Consider the following 15,556-nt stretch of genomic DNA (forward strand, 5'->3'; position numbering starts at 1 on the left):
TCCTTTGTGGAGTCCCCCGATTGTGTTGAACTTGATGATCATTTCTGGCTATTTTTTCAATTATTTTAATTGCTTCTTCCGCTGTCTTCACCATCAAAGAACCTCCAGCAGTCGCATCTAACAAAAGTTTTGGTTGTGGTTGAAGGCCATTACAAAAAATATGAATTTGAGTAAGCTCATCAAAGCCATGACTAGGACACTTCCTCAGCATTGACTTATACCTCTCCCAGGCTTCATTAAGATATTCATTGACACCTTGAGAGAAAACTGAGATAGCTATTTTGGCTTCCAAAAACCTTGATTGAGGGAAAAATCTGTCAAGAAACTTCTCTTCCAACTCATTCTAGTTTGTCATAGTTTGGGTGGGTGGTCAAGATACCAATCCTTATCCTTTTCGATCAACGAATGAGGGAACAACGTCTTGAAAACCTGCTATTCTTCAATAACAACATCTTGAACAACGGGAGCTCCAACTGCACTAGCAATCTCATAGAACTTTGTCAGGTGAGTGTATGGGTCTTCATGATCAAGACCTGAAAAAGGACTAGCATACAAATGCTGAAGAATTCCAATCTTCATCTCTGAATTTCTCGCGTTATCATTTCTTGTGAATTGAGCCGCTCTCCTTGAATTATTTGCACATGAACCTCTTTGGGGTGGGGGTGGTGGATCACCTTCCATCTCTTCTTCAATAACTTGAGAAGTTGACAAAGTAGTTTCTTCTTGTCTTAACCTCATTTTTTTGGATAATTTCCTCCTTCTTCTTGTTTTTCTATTTAGTCTACATGCAGTCCTTTCAATCTCAGGATCAAAGAGAAGTTGGTCCGCATGTATACTTCCTCGCATAAATAAAATCTGAAACACTAACCAAACAAGTGAGCTAAGACTAGGAAATAATTTTTGATTTTAGTAATATAAGTAACACTTAAAACACAAAAACTATTGCAATGCTTGTAATATATAAATGCCAATCCCCGACAACGGCGCCATTTTGTTAATAGGGTAAGTATTTCTTTTATCGTTTTCACAGGAATTAGTATGATACTATCGTTGTTCTACAGTTAAATGTGTTTTGAGTTAAAGTTTTGTAAGAGTTTGGTGACATGAAATGTAGACTGCATAAAAGGTAAACAAAGATAGTAAAATAGGGTTTAAAAACAATTTGAGAAAAATGTGCCAAGATTAGTTTTCGTTAGCTTGCTTCGTACATAATCGATTAATCATGTATATGAACTTATTAATGATTAATATAACCATGTATCCTCTCGATACCGTTTATCTCTAAAGCAATATCGTGAATATTATCATATTAACTATTAGATTATCTCTCATGCCAACAATCAACGTGATAATCTTATAATCTTGATACAAGTGATTATCAACTCCCAAATCTATCTCTAGAGTTTGTTTATTGATAGATAAATATCTTTTAGGTCAAGGTTTGAAACATATCTCTCAATAGTGATTCAAAACAACAAATAGAACATGAATAATAAGATATTGACCATATATTAATCATCAACCAAGTTCATACACAAAAGATTAAAAGAAATACATATTTTACAAGCTAACTACCTCTAATATTGACACCAAAGGGGTTTAGCTCTCCATAGCCATGGAAGCTTCAAAAATAAGGAACATAACAAGATTCACTAGCATCAAAACTCAAAGAAGATGAAGGAAGATGCTTGGAAAATCTTGAATTTTTCTCTTGAACTTTGTTTTCTCTTCTTTCTTCTCTTGCCCTAGATGTGTTATGAGAAAGTATGGGTGGTGGAAAGGATAAGATCTCTTAAAAATATCTTCCAAGTGCCTAAAATCATAAGTGCCCAAAAAGTAATTTCTCTTAGCGAGATTGACTCGCTAAACGGACTACCCAAAATATGTAAAAAGTAAACAGACTTCGCTTATCGAGATTGGCCCGCTAAGCGAACACCAATATTTGTCTTGCCTCTGCTTCTAGTTCAGCAAAGCGCGCTTGAAGCTGGGTTGACGAAAGAGACCTTCGCTAAGCGAGATTGGTTCGTTTAGAGAGCACAAAAATTTGGTTAGCTTCGGGAAATAGGCTGGGGAAGCGCACTTGGAGGCCGCTAAGCGAACTTGCTGATTTTCCACTTCTTGATTTAGGTTCCAAGCTTCTTTCAAGCCAAATCCTTCTACACTTTTCATTCCAATCTGGCCAAAAGTATAAAAATCTATAAAAAACAAAGAAAAGTCAAGAAACTTGATATTTACAATTAAAACTCAATTTTATTTATTTACTCAAGTATAATGCATAATTGAATAGAAACTTGGGAAAAGAGTTATAGAAATACCACAAAAGTTATGAACAAAATATGTAAAATTTGGATTCTAACAGGTCTGTAGACTCAACTCGCAGACTCGACTCGCAAACTCGTACGAGTCTATGGAAAATTAAAAATGACTTCCAAAAAGTTATAAGTGGCACATATATGACGCACACATATATTTATAAACCTGGAAATGTCTCATATATGACACAAATATATAATATAGAACACCAATTAACATCAAAATTTAAATTTCATACTCCATAATAAACTTCTTACCTAAAAAACTCGATAATAGAACAAACAAAATAAAAAAGTATGTAGTTAAAGACTTAAAGTATTAATTCCTTCTTAACTGTTACTACATAAAATAAAAAAACATAAAACAAATGTGCTAATTGCTTCAAACACCCTTGCAACACTTTTGCATGCATGTTCTTTTATAATAATAATTATTGATTAATTAGCAGAGATTGTAAAAAAAATTCATGTGAGAAATGCATTATTGCAAAACAGACAAAAATTTGTTTTGCCATAAATCATAAATCTTCTAAACCATTTTGTCATGTGCAAATTGATACATGGGATATGCGATCAGTGGATCTGATTAAAATGAAATGGTGCATCATCTTTACACAAGAATGAATTCCAATGGAACAAGATAACCTTTTATTTGAAAAGTTTACTCGCACAAGGTAACCCATGTGTTGTCCTAATGAAGCATCCAGATGCAACTTTGTCAGCCCCAACTCTTTTTACTCTTTTTAACTCCTTCGCAATGTGTTGTATACACTGTCTTGAGACAAAGTCATGTAATTTCAAGTAAAATCAAGTGTTATACTGATGCTCAATATTAATAACACTTTTTAGATAATGCTTTAATTGTACCTAGTTATAACTTCAACATGGCATTGAATGCATTCCAGCACATGCAGAACTCTCCTCGATTAGTTTGCAACATGTATTTCAGTTTCCAATGAGAGACTCAATCCTATAAAACAACATTAGAGAAAAATTCAATAAATAAATTGATTAAAATGTGTGTAATAATCTTAAACTCAAAATGTTATAAATGTACCAATTTGCTGCTGTGTTCACTAAATGAGTGACTTGGTTAATCCATGCAACAACAAACTTTTCTTTATCGGGTGTCAACCATGTTTCGTACACATATAATAAATAAAGGGATATCCACACATATTATATCAAAATGTTATAAATGTTACTCAAACTAAAACACCCTACTTGAAAATATGACTTTGTTTCATAGATCCATAACATGCTCTTACCTATTAACTTCGACATACTCTTTTCTCTTCGAACCAACATTTTTTTGTAATATGGAATACATAAAAGAGATGGAATGAGGATGGGAACTCAACTTCAATGCATTCATCAAGGAAATTTTTTTATTTGTCACCATGACCTTGGGAAACAACTTCTCGGATGTAAACAACTCTTTCGACTTCTCTAGTGCCCATATGATGTTCGCCTCCCTTCCATGTTTCAAGTAGGCAAACCTAACTGAGAAAGTCAATTTGGTTGACGTAACACTAAGAATCTCAAGTAGTGGGAACTGATACATGTTGGTTTTGTATGTACACTTAAAGATTAAGACCAAATGAAACATGTTCAACAACTTCATAGAATTAGGATATGTCTAGAATATATCAACAATAACATCTGATTCCACCCTATTTTTGGTTTAGCACAAGTACTTATCATATGGAATTAGGGTCAACAAATATTGCGTTTAAGTGTATGGACCCCTGATAAAAGACTGGTATGCCGATCTTGCCTTATACACCCGCGTGGTAATCGCCAGATGACCAGCATCCATATATTTCAGCGCAACCACTGTGAACCTCGGCGCCATGTGGTATTTTGTCATGTCATTCACAAATTATCTTTCATCGGATTTTAAACGGCTTAATATGTCTTAACCCTTTAAATCCTTAGCAAGATCATGGTTGTGAGTACCACATTAAAACTTTATGTTCCAACCGCTACAACTTAACACATACCTTAATTTAAATGAGCATTTTACTACTCTACTACAAGTGACTTGAGACAATTTATGGTTCTTGTAGTTTCCTCCCCTATCACAATCCATAGACAATTTGTCTATCCTCCCTCTTTGCCCATTTGTTGTATTAGAACGAAAAGTAACAACAATAGTATCATTCTCTCCCAATAGATTATGTCTATAATTACACTTCAGTCTGGGATGAAAATATCTGTGGATTAAAAGATATAATGAATTACTCACATGTACCATAACTCGATTAAAAATTTTAAAGTTCGTATAAAACATGTAAATTATGTAAGTAAACTATGCATCTTAGGCGTATTTAAAGATATCATGCTTATATAACTACCATACTTCTAGGGGTGGGGGAAAATATCCGGTATACCAGAGTTTTGAAATTTATTATAAACTAAAATCAGACAGTATAATTTGAAAATGTTGATAAAAATTCACATTGGATTTTTAAAAACCCGATAAAATATGTCTTTTTTTCGATCAATAAAAAAATCTATCAGATTTTTATTGATAAAACTATCATGTAAAGGGGTACCCTGTAACACCCGTATAATTTTAATTTTAATTTAAATTGTAAATTTAAATAATATTAGAATTATGTTAAATTATGGAAAATAAAATTAGAAAATGAAAGGTTTAAGGCATTGGGCCAATGGATGACGTTAGCAAGAAAGGGGTGATAGTTAGTAAAGCCTTTTTCTAATTAAAGTTATTTTTCATAAAACAAAGAGGAAATTGGGAAAGAGGGAATAGAACGTGAAAAGAGAGAAGTTGGAACACGAAGAACGTGAAAGAGGAACAAAGAGGAAGAGACCAAAGATCAAGAAATTTAGCTAAGGTAAGGGGGACTCTTCCAATTACCATCTCTTATCGTAATTATGGATGATAGTGCATGATTGGTTGTGTTGTTGAGTCAATTTGATTTGCATGTCAGACTTAGGTTTTTGGGTCCTAGGAATTGATTTAGAATTTGGGTTTTGATGTATGAATTGATATAGGATGATAGTATAATGAGTATAAATGAATCCTATGAATAAAAACGTGAAAATGGACTATTTTAGACTCAAAATTGTGGACTGGTATGAGTAGAAACGAGTGAGAATTGGACTGTTGCGAAACTGCAGAAATTCTGGAAATTACTGGTTTTTCGCGTTTGGAACAGTGCCATACGCGTATGAGATGGTGCTGATACGCGTATGAGGGACACTCCCTAGGGGCAATACGCGTATGATACGCAGATGCCCTGTCCCAAAGACCATGTACTGGTGATTCGCGTATGAGGAGCGTATGAGGATGCTCATACGCGTATGGGGAATTTTTAAGAAAAAATTGATCATGGTGATACGCATATGGCAAGTCTGATACGCGTATGAGTTGGTTTTTAGGCCATTTTGGATTCTGGTGAAACGCGTATGATACGCGTTTGAGAAAGGGGCAATACGCGTATAGGCTTGGTGATACGCGTATGGTCGCTGTGTGTTGAAAATTCTGTTTTGTTATTTTCTTTAAAAGTTCAATGATGCGTAACTTTCGATCCGTAGGCCTGTTATGTGTGCCATTTGAGGAGGATAAACCTTGTGATTATGACTTTGTGTTTTAATGATGATTTGGAAATTTATTGAATGATATTAATGTATATATGTGAACATGCTTATGCTTATGATGATGATGAATGATGATGAGGTGAGTAAAGATGATGCTACTCATAAAATGATGATGATAAAAGTATGTTATATATATATATATATATATATATATATATATATATATATATATATGTTTGCATGCATTCATAACCATTTGATGAGGGCTGAATCCTAATGATGAGAGGATTCAGTGAAGGGCAAGATTCCCATTGTGTGAAATCTGTGCTGGCAGGGCCGTATCTGGATGATGATAGATCGGTCGGTGGATGATTTCCACTGGTGATGTTTGGTACCACATGCATAGAGTCAGTTGCAGTCATATACATGAATTTGATAACATGACTGAATGGATTTCATTGTTATGTTTTGGTGTTATGTGATTGTGTGGATGATAGATTATCTGAATATAGATGAATTGGGTGAACAATGTAACTATTGATGTATTGTTATTTGTAATGCAATAATATTTGTTAATTGTGAATGAGACTCACCCTTACACTATATTTTTCAGATTGAGGATAGCGGCTCCGACTCGATGAGGATTAGCTCATGAGTCGATATGTTGTTTAGTGTCGGGTCATGCTCTGATAGGTGTAACACTGGGGGAAACACTGTTTTTGAGTTTATGATAACAACTCAGTTTTGTTTAAATTATTTGAGGTTTGAAAGCATTGACGATGTAATGCTAGTTTTGATGATTTATTCCGCTGTGTAAAACATGAGATATTTACTCTATGAGTTATGTTAAGATTGTTTCTTCCGTGAATGCATGACGTACGACTGATGATTTTTATTTATATTTAATTGTGACGCCCTTGTGCATATTACTCTGATTAAATTGTTTAATTGTCGCGGGGTTTAGAAGGGTTTTACAATAGTGGTATCAGAGCATAGTCGGTCGTTGTGACCATAGTCTTAGTGTCAGTCTTTCCTATGTATGCGACTAATACGAGTTATTTGTCGATACTTTTGTTCTGATTAAATTGTTTATGATTTAAGCAGAGCAATGGCTGGAAGAGGAGGAAGAAATGATGATGCTATCGCTGAGGCTCTGGGCATGATTGCTGGTGTGCTGGGAGGTAATGCTGGAGGAGCAGGGATTGGTGCTGATTGGCAACTGGGGAATTTTCAGAGGAACAATCCTCCATTGTTCAAAGGCACGCATGATCCCAAGGGTGCTCAGAAATGGCTGAAGGAGATCGAGAGGATTTTCAGAGTCATCGATTGTGCTGAGAATCTCAAGGTGAGGTATGGCACACATATGCTGTCGGAAGAGGCTGATGACTGGTGGATGGCAACCAAAGCTGAATTGGATGCTGATGGTATATAAGTCACTTGGGCTGTATTCAAAAGAGAATTTCTTAGAAGGTACTTCCCTGAGGATGTTAGGGGCAGAAAAGAAATCGAATTTCTGGGGCTGGTGCAAGGTAATATGATGGTACCAGAGTATGCTGCAAAGTTTGTTGGGTTGGCAAAGTACTATGTTCACTACAACAATGACGAGGCTAGTGAGTTTTCAAAATGTGTCAAATTTGAGAACGGCCTTCGTGATGAGATTAAGCAAGGCATTAGATACTAGAGGATTCGGAGGTTTGTTGACTTAGTGGACTGTAGCAGGATTTTTGAGGAAGATAACATCAAGCTGAAGTCATCTCACTCTCGCGAGTTGGTTGACAGAAAGGGCAAGAAGCATATGGATAGAGGTAAGTCTGCTGATTGGAAGAAACCCAGTGGGGGAGATTCCAGTGCTCGTATCAGATGTTATAATTGTGGTGAGATGGGACATCGTAGGAACGAGTGTAAGCTTGATCAGAAGAAGTGTTACAAGTGTGACCAAGTGGGCTATATTGCTGCTGACTGTAAGAAGAAAGTCGTGACTTGTTACAACTATGGTGAAGACGGTCACATCAGTCCGAATTGTACCAAGCCAAAGAAGAACCAATCGGGAGGAAAGGTTTTTGCTTTGACCGGGTCAGAGACTACTCCAGAGGATAGATTGATTAAAGGTATGTGTTTCATTCATGGCACACCTTTAGTTGCGATTATTGATACTGGAGCAACTCATTCTTTTATTTCTTTGGATTGTGCTAAGAGGTTGAATCTAGAGATATCTGACATAAATGGAAGTATGGTTATTGACACTCCTGCGTCGGGTTCAGTAACTACTTCGTCTGCATGCTTGAATTGTCCGGTTGACATTTTTGGTAGAGAATTTGCGATGGACTTAGCGTGCCTTCTGTTGAAACAACTCGATGTAATCCTGGGAATGAACTGGTTGGAATTCAACCGTGTTCATATCAACTGTTTTACGAAGATGGTAATTTTTCCTGAAGTTGTCAGTGCCGATGATCTGAACATGACAGCTAGACAAGTGAATGATGCTATTGGAGGCGGTGCAACTATATTTATGTTGTTTGCATTGATAGATTTGAAAGCGAAAGTGGCGAGTTGCGAGCTACCAGTGGTATGTGAGTTTCCAGAAGTTTTTCCGGAAGAGGTGAATGAATTACCACCAGAGAGAGAAGTAGAATTTTCTATTGATTTGGTTCCGGGATCTAGTCCAGTATCGATGGCACCGTATCGTATGTCGCCGTCTTAGTTGGCTGAACTAAAGAAGCAGTTAGAAGAATTGCTTGAGAAGAAATTCATTTGTCCTAGTGTTTCTCCGTGGGGTGCGCCTGTGTTGCTAGTAAAGAAGAAAGAGGGTTCAATGAGGCTGTATGTGGATTACAGACAATTGAACAAAGTTACTATCAAGAATCGGTATCCACTGCCGAGGATTAATGATTTGATGGATCAGCTGGTTGGAGCGTGTGTATTTGGTAAAATTGATCTGAGGTCTGGGTATCACCAAATTCGTGTGAAGGATGATGATATTCAGAAGACTGCCTTTAGAACGAGGTATGGACATTATGAGTATTCGGTAATGCCATTTGGAGTTACTAATGCACCTGGTGTTTTTATGGAGTATATGAACAGGATCTTTCATCCTTATCTTGATAAGTTTTTTGGTGGTATTTATAGATGATATCCTGATATATTCTAAGAATGAGGAAGAACATGCGGAACATCTCAGAACCGTGTTAGAGCTGTTAAAAGAGAAGCAACTTTTTGCCAAATTGTCGAAGTGTGAATTTTGGTTGGAGGAAGTCAGTTTTCTGGGACATGTAATTTCTAAAGATGGTATTGTTGTTGATCCTACAAAGATAGAAGCGGTATCTCTGTGGGAAGCTCCGAAGTCAGTGTCAGAAATTCGTAGTTTTCTTTATCTTGTAGGTTACTATAGGAAGTTCATAGAGGGCTTTTCAAAGTTAGCATTGCCGTTAACTAAATTAACCAGGAAGGGTCAGGCTTTTTTTTGGGATGCAAAATGTGAGGAAGGATTCCAAGAGCTGAAGAGAAGGTTGACTAGTGCTCCTATCTTGATTTTTCCGAATCCGACAGAATCGTTTGTGGTCTATTATGATGCATTGCTGATGGGTTTAGGTGGTGTATTGATGCAGAATCAACAAGTAGTCGTGTATGCGTCAAGACAACTCAAAGTGCATGAAAGGAATTATCCGACCCATGATTTAGAGTTGGCAGCTCTGGTATTTGTTTTGAAGTTGTGGCGACATTATTTGTATGGTTCGAGATTCGAGGTGTTCAGTAATCATAAGAGTCTGAAGTATCTCTTCGATCAGAAAGAGCTGAATTTGAGGCAGAGAAGGTGGTTAGAATTCCTTAAAGACTATGATTTTCGTTTGAATGACCATCCTGGTAAGGCAAACGTGGTTGCTGATGCATTGAGTAGGAAGACTTTGCATATGTCTATGCTAATGGTTAGAGAATTGGATTTAATCGAACAATTCAGAGACTTGAGTTTGGTATGTGAAGGTACTCCTACTAGTGTTAAATTGGGTATGCTAAAGCTGACTAGTCGTATTCTTGAAGAGATCAGAGAAGGTCAGAAAGTTGATGTTGAGTTAATTGATAAGTTTGTTAGAACAAGATTTGTTCTGATCAATATTCTTAGTTTTGATGATAACAAGGATATGAATTTTGTGTGAGATAATGTGGTACTCTAATACATTGCAATTTCCCTTTCAGGAAATATATAAAGAGTATGCACAAATCAGCGCTCAGAAGCTTTGTCTCAGAAGGTTCAGCATGCAACATCAGAACATGGTCTGGCAAGACATCAGAAGATGGTCAAGGCAGAATCAGAACATGGGTCTATGGAAGCATCAGAGATCAGAAGCAGAAGCACTGAAGTTCTCATGGTATCACGCTCAGAAGCACTTCAAGGTCAGAAGACAAGAAGATGCTATGCACCAAGCTGTTTGACTCTGATGATATTCAAATATTTTATTCACAAACATCAGATCAGAAGAAAGTACAGGTGGCAGGCTACGCTGACTGACAAAAGGAACGTTGGAAGCTATTAAAGGCAACGTCAGTAGACACAGCGTGAACAAGGCTCGAGGTAGTTGACAAAAGCGTGAAACATTAAATGCAATGCTGTACGGAATACGCAAAGCATTAAATACGCCCAACGGTCATCTTCTCAAAGTGCCTATAAATATGAAGTTCTGATGAGAAGCAAGGTTACCAATACTAAACGAAATTATTCTGAAAAACTTGCTGAAACGCTGTTCAAACTCAAAGCTCAGAAACTTCATCTTCATCAAAGCTCACTACATTGCTGTTGTAATATATTAGTGAGATTAAGCTTAAACGTTAAGAGAAATATCACTGTTGTGATTATAGCTTTTCAGAAGCATTTGTAATACTCTTATTTGATTACATTAATTTGTAAGTAACTAGAGTGATCAAGTGTTGATCAGGATACTCTAGGAAGTCTTAGCTTGTGTCTAAGCAGTTGTAATTAGAGTGATCACGTGGTGGTCAGGATACTCTAAGAAAGTCTTAGCTTGTGTCTAAGCATTTGTTCCTAGAGTGATCAGGTTGTGATCAGGATACTCTAGAAGACTTAGTCGCGGACTAAGTGGAAAACCATTGTAATCTGTTGCGATTAGTGGATTAAATCCTCAGGTGAGGTAAATCACTCCGTGGGGGTGGACTGGAGTAGTTTAGTTAACAACGAACCAGGATAAAAATAACTGTGCATATTATTTTTATCGTTCAAGTTTTTTGACTACACTTATTCAAACCCCCCCTTTCTAAGTGTTTTTCTATCCTTCAATTGGCATCAGAGCGCCGGTTCTAAGGTGCAAGCACTTAACCTTGTTTAGAAAAGATTCAGAAAGAGAAAAACGCTTCAGTAAAAGACGGCTGGTGAAGTTCAAACAAATCCAACTGCATCTACATCTGGCTCTGCTGAGCAATACAACGGTAACAATGGTTATACTAGACCACCAGTATTTGATGGTGAAAACTTTGAATACTGGAAAGATAAACTGGAAAGTTACTTTCTTGGTCTGGATGCTGATCTATGGGATCTTTTGTTGGATGGTTACAAACATCCTGTTAAAGCTACTGGTGTAAGGCTCACAAGAAGTGAAATGACTGATGATCAAAAGAAAGAATTCAAAAATCATCACAAATGCAGGACTGTTTTGCTGAATGCTATCTCTCATGCTGAGTATGAGAAGATATCTAACAGGGAAACTGCCCATGATATATATGAGTCATTGAAAATGACCCATGAGGGAAATGCTCAAGTCAAGGAGACTAAAGCTCTTGCTCTAATCCAGAAATATGAAGCCTTCAAGATGGAGGATGATGAAGATATTGAGAAGATGTTCTCAAGATTTCAAACTCTAACTGCTGGATTGAGAGTTCTGGATAAAGGCTACACCAAGGCTGATCATGTTAAGAAGATTATCAGAAGCTTACCCAGAAGATGGGGTCCAATGGTGACTGCATTCAAGATTGCCAAGAATCTGAATGAAGTTTCTTTGGAAGAGCTTATCAGTGCCTTGAGAAGCCATGAAATAGAGCTGGACGCAAACGAGCCTCAGAAGAAAGGTAAGTCTATTGCATTAAAATCTAATGTTAAAAATTGCACTAACGCTTTTCAGGCTAGAGAAGAAGATCCTGAAGAATCAGAATCTAAAGAAGAAGATGAACTGTCCATGATCTCCAGAAGGGTAAACCAACTCTGGAAGAGCAAGCAAAGGAAGTTCAGAGGCTTCAGAAGTTCAAAGAGATTTGAACAAGGAGAATCTTCTGGTGACAGAAGATCTGACAAGAAGAAGGCTGTCTGCTATGAGTGCAATGAGCCTGGACATTACAAGAACGAGTGTCCAAAACTTCAGAAGGAGAATCCCTAGAAGAAGTTTCATAAGAAGAAAGTTCTTATGGCAACATGGGATGATTCTGAATCAGAATCAGAATCAGACTCTGAAGGAGAGCAAGCCAACTTTGCGCTGATGGCTACAGAAGATGATGGATCAGAATCTACATCAGAATCAGATTCTGAAGAGGTATTTTCTGAACTATCTAGAGAAGAGTTAGTTTCCAGTTTAACAGAACTTCTGGAACTCAAGGCTCATCTTAGTATCAAATACAAAAAGCTGAAAAAGCAGTTTGAATTTGAAACTAAGAAGCTGGAACTGGAAAATTCTGAACTGAAGGAAAAAGTTTTAAATCTATCCAAAGATAGTGGATCTCCTTCTGAAACAGAAAAATCCATTCCTAGCATGAATCATATTCTGAAAGAATATGACTCGAGCTTCAGAAAGTTCTTATCTAGAAGTATTGGCAGAAGTAATCTTGCTTCTATGATATATGGTGTTTCAGGAAACAGAAGGTTTGGTTTTGGCTATGAGGGTGATACCTCACATAAATTTGAACCTATTGATGATCTGAAGATCACATACAAGCCATTGTATGATCAGTTCAAATATGGCCATGCACATGATATTAGGCTCACTTCACATGCACAGAAGTTTAACACTGTTCACACCAAGAAGCTTGTGACACATCCTAAGAAATATCATGCTGACAAACCTAAAGAATATCATGCTGTTCCTCCTGTTAAATATTTTGCTAAACCCAAGTTCAATCAGAACTTGAGGAGAACTAACAAGAAAGGATCCAAGAAATTGTGGGTACCTAAGGAGAAGATAATTTCTGTTGCAGATATCCTTGGCGGCAAAGAGGACAAAAAGCAAAATATCATGGTACCTGGACTCTGGGTGCTCGCGACACATGACGGGAAGAAGGTCTACATTCCAAGACCTGGTGCTTAAACCAGGTGGAGAAGTCAAGTTTGGAGGAGATCAGAAGGGCAAAATCATTGGCTCTGGAACCATAAGTCTTGGTAACTCTCCTTCCATAACTAATGTACTTCTTGTTGAAGGATTAACGCATAACTTATTGTCCATAAGTCAATTAAGTGACAATGGTTATGATATAAGATGAAGAACAACATTTATAAGATTGATCTTTCTGATCTTGAGGAAGAACAACATCTATAAGATTGATCTTTCTGATCTTGAGAAGCAGAAGGTAACTTGTCTTATGTCTGTTTCTGAGGAGCAATGCGTCTGGCACAGAAGATTAGGACATGCTAGTTTGAGAAAGATTTCTCAGATTAACAAACTAAATCTGGTCAGAGGACTCCCGAATCTGAAATACAAATCAGATGCTCTTTGTGAAGCATGTCAGAAGGGCAAGTTCTCCAAACCTGCATTCAAGTCTAAGAATGTTGTTTCTACCTCAAGGCCGTTAGAACTCTTGCACATTGATCTGTTTGGACCAGTCAAAACAGCATCTGTCAGAGGGAAGAAATATGGATTAGTCATCATTGATGATTATAGCCGCTGGACATGGGTAAGGTTATTGAAACACAAGGATGAGTCTCATTCAGTGTTCTTTGAATTCTGCACTCAGATCCAATCTGAGAAAGAGTGCAAAATCCTAAAGGTCAGAAGTGATCATGGTGGTGAATTTGAGAACAAATTCTTTGAGGAGTTCTTCAAAGAAAATGGTATTGCCCATGATTTCTCTTGTCCTAGAACTCCACAACAAAATGGAGTTGTAGAGCGAAAGAATAGGACTCTACAAGAAATGGCCAGAACCATGATCAATGAAACCAATATGGCTAAGCATTTCTGGGCAGAAGCAATAAACACTGCGTGTTATATTCAGAATAGAATCTCTATAAGACCTATTCTAAATAAGACTCCTTATGAATTGTGGAAGAACAGAAAGCCCAATATTTCATATTTCCATCCTTTTGGATGTGTATGTTTTATTCTGAATACTAAAGATCATCTTGGTAAGTTTGATTCTAAAGCACAAAAGTGTTTCCTTCTTGGATATTCTGAACGCTCTAAAGGCTACAGAGTATACAATACTGAAACATTGATTGTAGAAGAATCAATCAATATCAGGTTTGATGATAAGCTTGGTCTTGAAAAACCAAAGCAGTTTGAGAATTTTGCAGATTGTGATATTGATATATCAGAAGTTGAAGAACCAAGAAGCAAAGCTGCAGAAGCTGGCAGTCTCAGAAGCAATGGATCAGAAGATCAAGTTGCTGCATCTTTAGAGAATATGAGGATTTCTGAAGAGCCAACAGTCAGAAGATCACCTAGACTTGCATCAGCTCACTCAGAAGATGTGATCCTTGGGAAGAAAGATGATCCCATCAGAACAAGGGCATTCCTTAAGAACAATGCAGAATGTCAATTAGGTCTTGTTTCTTTGATCGAGCCAACTTCTGTTGATCAAGCTCTAGAAGATCCAGACTGGATAATTGCCCTGCAAGAAGAACTCAATCAGTTTACAAGGAATGATGTATGGGACTTGGTTCCTAGACCAAAAGGATTTAACATCATCGGCACTAAGTGGGTGTTCAGAAACAAGCTAAGCGAGAAGGGTGAAGTGGTAAGAAACAAAGCCAGACTGGTGGCTCAGGGTTATAGTCAGTAAGAAGGGATTGACTATACATAAACCTTTGCACCAGTGGCCAGGTTAGAATCTATTCGTCTATTAATTTCTTTTGCCACTCAACACAACATCACTCTTTATCAGATGGATGTTAAGAGTGCCTTCTTAAATGGTTACATAGATGAAGAAGTTTATGTCCATCAACCTCCTGGTTTTGAAGACTCCATGTCTCCAAATCATGTTTTTAAATTAAAGAAATCATTATACGGATTGAAACAAGCTCCTAGAGCTTGGTATGAACGTTTGAGTTCTTTCCTTCTGGAAAATGGTTTCACTAGAGGAAAAGTTGACACTACTCTCTTTTGTAAAACATTTAAAAAGGATATTTTAATTTGTCAAATATATGTTGATGATATTATCTTTGGAACATCTAATGCTACACTTGGAAAGGAGTTTGCTGAGTCTATGCAGGCTGAATTTGAAATGAGCATGATGGGAGAACTCAAGTATTTCCTTGGGATTCAAATCAACCAAACTTCTGATGGAACTTATGTTCATCAAACGAAGTATGTGAAAGAACTTCTGAAGAAGTTTAATCTTTCTGAAAGCAAAGAAGCCAAAACTCCTATGCATCCAATATGTGTCCTAGGTAAGGATGAGGTAAGTAAGAAGGTAGATCAGAAGTTGTACAGAGGTATGATTGGATCTCTTCTATACCTAACTGCTTCTAGACC

This window comes from Vicia villosa, unplaced genomic scaffold (genome assembly GCF_029867415.1).
Source record: "Vicia villosa cultivar HV-30 ecotype Madison, WI unplaced genomic scaffold, Vvil1.0 scaffold7, whole genome shotgun sequence".
Classification (NCBI taxonomy): domain Eukaryota; kingdom Viridiplantae; phylum Streptophyta; class Magnoliopsida; order Fabales; family Fabaceae; genus Vicia; species Vicia villosa.